The 8,038-nt window shown below is 49.8% G+C and overlaps 1 pseudogene; it reads right to left on the reverse strand.

The window, feature by feature from the left end:
• Positions 1-774: 774 nt before the first annotated feature.
• LOC114079141 (SOSS complex subunit C pseudogene) lies at positions 775-1,089 on the reverse strand (annotated as a pseudogene).
• Positions 1,090-8,038: the final 6,949 nt, after the last annotated feature.

The following is an 8,038-nucleotide window of genomic DNA, read 5'->3' on the forward strand; positions in this document are numbered from 1 at the left end:
TCCTGCAAGATCAGATACACAAATTCACCAACCAGTCAGTAAATCAACTACTTTTTCATGACCACCAGCCCCTGATGCCCAAGATGGAGACCTAGGACTCATGATCAACTCCTTAGACTCCAGAGACTCTGCCTCCACCAGGGAGTGGGCTTTTATTGGGGAACAAAAAATTCCAGGGAAAATCCCATCCAATGAAGGTTAAAGGGGGTAGCATCCCAAGATCAGGGGCGATGACTGGGTCTTCGGGGCAGTGGCCAGACACGTCTCTGCATGGACAAGCCCTCGGACCTGGGAAAGGGTGGGGAAAGCTCTAACACAGCTGTGTCTAAGCGCCTCTCACCCAGCCAGGGAGGTAACTCAAATCACGTGTGAGGATGGCCTCCCACACCCCCTCTTGTACTAACCAATCACCCCTACCCAACCTGTTCCTGCCAGTGAATGTGCTAATCATGTTTTAGAGTTATTTTATGATTTTCCCGTGGTGTGTGATTATTTGCTAAGAGATACTATGATGTATATGAAGTCCCTGCCTTCCCCAAAGAGTGTATAAAACTGCTGCAAACCCTGGACTCAGAGCCTCTCAGTGTCACCAGTTGCTGTGTGTGCGTGGAGGACTGAGCTAGCTCACAATAAACACCTATTTGCTGCTTACATCGATCTTGGTCTCTGGTAGTCTTTTGGGGGTCCAGAACTTGAGCATAACATGTACAGCCCTGAATGAGAGGAGCTCTGGCATTGGGTATTACAAAGTAATTTTCATTACAGATGTTTTCTTCATTCTGGGTCAAGGCGAGGTAAAACAGGAAGAAAAAGATTTCCAAATGCAAAGTCTTGAGTTATGAAGTATCCAGATGAATGTGCATGAGCATGCTGAAAAGCTGCCTTCTGCTGGGCTGCGATATGCTGCTGTTCTGCATGTCCCTGGAAGTCCTTATTAAGAGCTGGTCTGGAGAGTGCAATGCTAGCTCCAGGATTATTTGCTGAAGACTGGTTCTACATAAGTAATTTTCATTTCTCTTTGTCCAGTTCTGCCAAGATTGCAACTCTATTTTTGTTTTGAAAACCTTGTTCTGAAGGATTTGCTGCCATCTTCCTGTTTTCTGTTTCAATTATATTCAGAGGCAATGGATTAGCACTTCACATTCACCCGGGATGCCTGAGCACTGGGGATGCCTGAGCACTGGGGAGGCTTTGCTGCGGGTGGCAGCTGTCAAGGTGGAACACACCACCTAGAGACAGACAGGCAGAACCTCCACAGTGTGCTGAACTACAACCTTCCCGCCCTCCTGCAACTGATTTTTTAAATGGACATGTTTCTTTCTCTTCCTCTCTCCCTGCTCCTCCTTAATCTCTCCACCTCCCTAATCTCAGGGGAAACAGGATTATCTTTCTCCCCTATTTTAGGTAAATTTATCTGTCCTTGAGTGCTCACCCACCATAGGAAGGAAGGAGTCCAGACTTTGGGGTTGGTACCAGAGGGCCTCAGAAATGACAATCTCCCAAATTAACAAGTGAATTCAACTCCAGAGAGAAAACTTGTGGAATGTAGCCTTTGACTCACCTCTTTAACCCTGGCCCCACCTCTTTCCTCCTGATGGGCAGAATCAGAGCCTCAGGGACAGGAGCCTCTGTGCTTCTCCTTTGCTAGTAAAGCTTAAGAAATCTTCCTTTTTCTTTTCCCACAAAACCATGTCCTCGTGATTGGATTGGCATCAGGGACAAGGACTGAGTGTTCGGTTGCACGGCGACAGTGTCTACCTTAGTAATACAGTCCTGCTGCTCTGCCACTGTTACTCATTTTTAAAAGACATTTTTCTTTCTCTTCCTCTCTCCCTCCCCCTCCATCCTCTCTACTCCCTAATTTGCAGTGGTGTGTGTGAGGGGAATATGATGATCTTTCTTTGCCATCCTAGGCAGAGTATCTGTCCTTAAACACATTCTTACCACAGGAAGGAGGCAATCTGCTTTGGACATGGCAATAGAAGCTCTCAGAAATGACTATCTCCCAAACTAACAAGTGCATTCAACTCCAGAGAGAAAATAGGTGGAATGCAACCTTCACATCACCTCTATAAATGCCCTCCCTCTGTTCCTGCTGATGGGCAAAATCACTCTGTGGGACAGGAGCCCCGTGCTCCTCCTTTGCTAGCAAAGCAATGAAACTTTGTTTCTCTTTTCCCAAAACCATGTGGCCATTACTGAATTGGCATTGGGGACAAGGACCGAGGTTTAGGTAACGGTTTTGCCATGAGGAGACTGAGACTGCTCCAAATAGAGCATGGCAGGTGGGGTATATAGCCACAGAGCTGGTGGGCGTCACTGGATCCTGGCTCACCAGCCTAACAAGCTTCTTGCTGAAGAAGGGCCAACAGGGTCAGAGGTCATCTGAGGATAGTCTGAGGAGATAGAGAGGGTCTGTGTGCCTGCTTGACCTGACTTCTCAGGATTCTTGGTAAAACCAAGCCATTTGGGGCAGTGCCAGGCGGTAACAAGCACAGATGGGCAAGAGTTAGGTCCTAGTTAGAAGGGAGGTGGGGGAGCTGGGTAGCATTTGATCAGGGAGAGAATCTGAGTCAGTGGCTAGGAGAATGGGGAGTGGGCCCCAGAACTGCTCTGGGCTGACAGGAGGGTGGCCCTTCTCCCTGAGGAGGGTCTTTATCTGGAGTAGAGGGCACAGTGGCATCTCAGGTCCCAGGAAAGATCTCATCTGTGCTGAGAGGAGGGAACACCCTCAGTATGGGGCTGTGGGGCCATCTGAAGCTAAGCTGCAGGGACACAAAGCCTAGACAGCAAACAGAAGACTGTCCCTAGCATGCTGGCCCCTCCTCCTTGTGCCCCAGGTAGGCCTCTGGCAGCTTCTCCTCAGTACCACAGGTTGCCAGGTGAGACTTTCTGAGAACGTGCCCTGGAAGCCGTGAGTTGGCACAGACATGGGCAGTGCCAGGCTAGCACCAGGTCTGCTTTCTTCTCCACATGACTTGAGAGTGGCAGCAGGGACTCCCGGGGTTACACAGCAAGCTCCATCCCCCTGACCTGCAGAGAGGCCAGCAGACAGCTGAAGTAACCAAGGTCACGTGAGCTATATCTGGCCTCCTACCTCACATCTTCTGAGCCAGAGCCACCTAGGCTGGCCAGGGACATGCGATTCATGGACTTCCATCACAGGTGAGGAAGCGTCTGCTGAGTGTGGGGGGAAAGGTGTCCAGGAGCTGGCGGCCAGGGCACATGTGTGTCTGGTGATTCTCATGAGACCTTGGGCCTCAGGAGCTGCAGCAGCAGGAAGGTTGTGTTATGACCCAGGAAAGCCTTGGCCACCTCTGAAGGTGAGCTGCAGGACAAGGAATTAGTTTGTTTACAATTTAAAAAAAATCTCATTATTTGACCCATATTGTTCCATTCAGAGGAGCTGCCCTAGGAAGTAGGGGGATATTCTATCATGGGCACAGCGGCTAAAAGCAAATTAACTTAGTTTAAAAAAATGATTTCAGTGCAAATGCAAATATTAGACTTACCTATTTTTAAATTAGGGAAAGAGTTTTGATCCATCAAAGAAATTTTAAAAATGGGGTAGGCTAAACAGAAAATAAAACTGAAACATTTACTTCAGTTGTCCCTGGTTTCTTTGCTCTGCCAAAGGCAGACAAGGGGCACAAAGAGAAGCAAATGCATCCAAGAGTATAAGAAATAACACTGGGCACAACAGGGTACAGAAGGCACAAGCACACAGATGGAGCCATGGGTGGGGCACCAGCGCAGGTACCAGCCAAGGGAAGAGCAGGGGAAGCCGTGTTTGGGATCCTCCCTCTGTGGCCACTGCTCACCACTGACCTGGCCCTTTCCTGTGTCCACCTCTCAATCTTCTGTGCTGGGCTCTGGCACCAGTGAGGGCCTTCTGTGCAGCTCCGGGCTGAGGCAGGTGTGTGCTCAGGGGACCCCTGGGCCATCCTCAGTGACAAGCAGGTGGCAGCTTGGGCTCTGCTTCTCTCCGCCTCCTGGCTGGCTCATGGTGCTGGCAGCACTGGTGCCTAGCGAAGTGCCCTTGAGAAGGGGCCATGGGCCTGAGGCACAGACATGGGAGGAGGACTCTGTTCTTGGGGCAGGTGCCCCTGCATGTTCCTGAGAGTGTACGAGGTGGGGCGCCAGAGGCCTGTGTGGACCACCCTGTGCGGACCACCCTATGCAGTGCCAGGGCACAATGTGTCCACTACAGGCAGCACCTTGGCCTCTTACTGAAGGCTGGCCCCTGTGTGGCTCTTCCCCCACGCCCCCTCCTGTGGACCACACCAGGCCACCAGAGCCTCTGCCAGTCCCCCATCTGTGTGTCCCAACCATTGCAGCATACTGCACAGATCTCCTCAAAGTTCATCTAAACCTCACCTCCCTGATCCAATCCACCCTCCACCACCTCTACCCCGTGTGCAAACCAGTTCCTACAGCTGCTCCCGACAATGGTTTCTGAGCTCTGCCCAGCCACAATTCCTGTTCTCCAAATGCTCAGAAACCTCGAGGGTCAGGACCTGACATGGCCTGGTCCACTTTGAGTGTGGCTGGGTACACAGCATGTGAACCTTGCCGAACAAGTAAACAGACAATTGGAAATACCCACGGAGGAAGGGGCAGTCAAGGAAGGGCACAGGAACAAGCAGTGCAAGTTTAATCCACAAATGGAGGCGGCTGGGCCCTCACAGGAGCTCAGTGAAGCAGCTTCCCCAGGAAGAGCACAAAGAAGATGGGAGGTGTGGTTCTGACTATGGTCCCTGTTCCGAAGGGTGACCTGCAACTCTTACTCTCGTTAGAAACTGGAAAACCATATAAGTAGTTATCGTCTCCGTGCATTGGTCTGCTTGTGCACACTTCTTCAGTTCAATGGGCACGTTGCTAAAACCTGTAAGAAACCAGACATGAGACTCCTCTTTTCCTCCTCCTCATCTAAACTTCCCTCCATCCACAGAGTGGTCTTGAACAGGGCAGAAATCAGCCACTCTCCTGTGTGATGCACCCAATACTGCCCTCTCTAGCAGAGGCACGGGCTGGCAGATATCATCCCAACACAGGGCCTGCAAATCCCTAAGCTCCCTTAAACCCTGTGTCAATCAAGTATTTATCTTCTTACATGATGTGAGTGAGCCTTCTAGCCCATGTTAGCACTTGGGGATGTAGCATGAGCTCTGTACCCAAGGCAATGGAGGTGAAGAGTCCTAATGCCTTGTTAACAGCATCCTGGAGACCACCACATGCAGGGTGCCAGGTACCTGTGCTGCAATCATGTGCTCCGTATGATCTTGAGGACAGAGCTAACTTCCTCTTACTCTTGGTCTGAGGCTACTATTAATAAATAGCAATAGCCATCAAAAAGCTATCACTTAAGTTGAGTGTGGTGGCTCAGCCCTGTAATCCCAGCAGCTTGGGAGGCTGAGGCAGGAGATCTCAAGTTTAAAGTCAGTCTCAGCAGTTTAGCAAGACACTCAGCAACTTGAGAGAGACCCTGTCTCAAAATAAAAACAAAACAAACAAAAGGGCTGAGGATGTGGCTCAGTGGTTAAGTGCTCCTGGTTTCAATCCCTGGTACCAAAAAGCAAAAACAAAAACAAAAAACCCTATCACTTTACTCATGTTCTATGCCTTTCAAATCCCTTCAGACACATTCCTTCATATGGCAGGCACTATGCTCTTGATGATTCTGTCTCATTTCCTTGGGACATCAAGAGCAATCTAGGGATGGCTGTTTTAGATAAAGAATCATGTTACGCAAACTTCAGGAAGCAAAAACTTCAGACCAGCCAATATCACTAGGCCCTGTCATCACCTCCCTGACGATGACTTCAGGAAGCCTGAGTTCCCAAGTCAGAGAAGTAAGAGGGTGAAAAAGAGCTCCAACCCCATGGCCCTGAGCCTCCTGTCTGCAGGCTACATCACAACACCACTGATAATTAATTTCTAATGTGTGTCTTTAATTAAGAATTTTGTATTAGATTTCTTACAGAAAGTAAATTATGCTTAATGACCACTTTGAAGAAAGTTTAAGTTTAGTCACTGCCTCTCTCCAAAATTTTTACTTTGAAAATTAAAAACCCAGAGAGAAAGGAAAAAAACAAAACCAAAACAAAACAAAAACCAACCTACACTGGGTTTAAAAAAATCTCGCCAAGTCTGCAGAGAACAGATGTTCATCAGTATGCTGAGCCACTATCCAGGTGCTAATAAAGCCTGTCAATAAACACATGCGGACTCACAGGCGGATGAAGGGGAAGATCTTTCTAAGCAGGCAGACAAAAGCAGGAGTGTCCTTAATCCTGCCCTCTGTCAGCATGAGAGGGCTGCTCACTGTCCCGAATACCCTGAACCGCCGCCTGGAGAGTACCTGTGTCAATGACGCCAGAGAACTCCACACACTGGGTTCTGTCTGTGGCACACCACTTGAACTCTGCCTTGCACAGTCTTCCCTTCACTGCAAAGCACGTTGGGCACCTGAACCCGTTGGAGGCAAATTCATCAATGTCCTTCTCCTCAAAGTCACTCATTTTAATCTCCCAGGAGACTGTTAAGGAAATAAAAAAAAAAAAATAGGGAAGCCTGGATGGTACCCACCACCATCTGGAGAATGTACTCATGCTCTTGAATGGCCTCTCAAACCCACCTGCCCCCTCCCTGCTGCCCAGACCCTGCGTTCCTCTGGTGATACTAACTCGGTACTGTGGCACCACAGAAGTCCTTGTCCTCACGTAGCCTACTTTCTCATGGGGGAGGTAAATGAAACCGGACAGGAACTAAGAGGACCCAGTATATCAGACAACAATAAAGGCTGCAGAGGAGCAGAACACGGTCGAGTGCAGGTGGCGCCCACAGGGTGGGCAGAGAGGCCCCTCTGGAAGGGGTGGTTTCGTCAGAGGAGGCCTGGAAGAGGTCTACTTCCAAACACTGGCACACAATAATCTGATTTTACAGGTAGAGGTCACAGATATGGCAAACACAGGATGCTTAAAGAAGGGGCCCCAATGACAAGGAGCCTTAGCTCCTCCAGCTTTCTGTCTCTGGGGCTCCCTAATGTCATGGAGAACTAAGGCAGCTCCCTGCCCCTGACCATGTGTCTCTACTGCCACCTGCAGTCACCACAAAGGTCTCCCAAAGATGCCCAGGAAGAGCAGGAGTGCAGGGAATTACAGAGAAGTGGAAACCTTGGGAAGGTAAGGGCAGGGGAAGTGGGGAGTAAGAGCAAGGTACTTACCTGAAGAATTCTTCTCAGGCTCCCAAAAGGCAGCTTGTCTTTGTTTACCACCCCACCCCCACCCTTCAGGAGCTGCCTAGCTGCTCAGCTGCTATCCCCCACAAGGCGAGTGTAAGTGGCACCCAGGGGACATGCACCCTGGAGCCTGTACATCCTCTCCCCCCTGCATGAATCCCAATTCTCTTGCTCAAGTAGACAGAGGATGTGGCAGGCAGCCCTCAGAGGTGGTGGGAGCAGGGGGCCTGATCTTTACCACGTCTATGTCTATACACACAGCCTCACATGATGTTACACAGCCCCGGGGAGCAAGAAGATCAGCTGGGGACCATGGCTGCAGCCTCTCAGAGCTGCCATTCCCTGGTATGGAACTCGGAGAAGTGTGACAATTACAGGACTGTTGGGTTTTTCCTGGAGGTATACTTGTCCGGGTAAGAGGATGGAATGTACATATATTCTGGTGGGGCTTCAAAATTTTCTTTTGCTCTTGAGAAAACAAAAAGACCCATCATGGAAAGTGCTCAAATCACAACCACAAAGCAAGCTCTGAACAGCATAGTAAAGTAGGGCACTTCTGGTTACACACGGAGGTAAGTCCCACTCTGCCCCTCTCCCTGGAGCTGCTTCTCTATGCTCATGAGGGGGCTGACTCCCAGGGCAATGGTGAAGGAGGTCCAGCTACGGACCTAAGTCCGCCGCGACTCCATGCTGTCTGACTTCTTTTTAACTGGAGTTCTTCTGAGCTGTTCTTTTCAGCAGTTATCTTGGCTCATAGGAACAACAGTTCTGACGGACACACATCTGTGACAGAGTCAA

This window comes from Marmota flaviventris, assembly GCF_047511675.1.
Source record: "Marmota flaviventris isolate mMarFla1 chromosome 5 unlocalized genomic scaffold, mMarFla1.hap1 SUPER_5_unloc_1, whole genome shotgun sequence".
NCBI classification, from domain to species: Eukaryota; Metazoa; Chordata; class Mammalia; order Rodentia; family Sciuridae; genus Marmota; species Marmota flaviventris.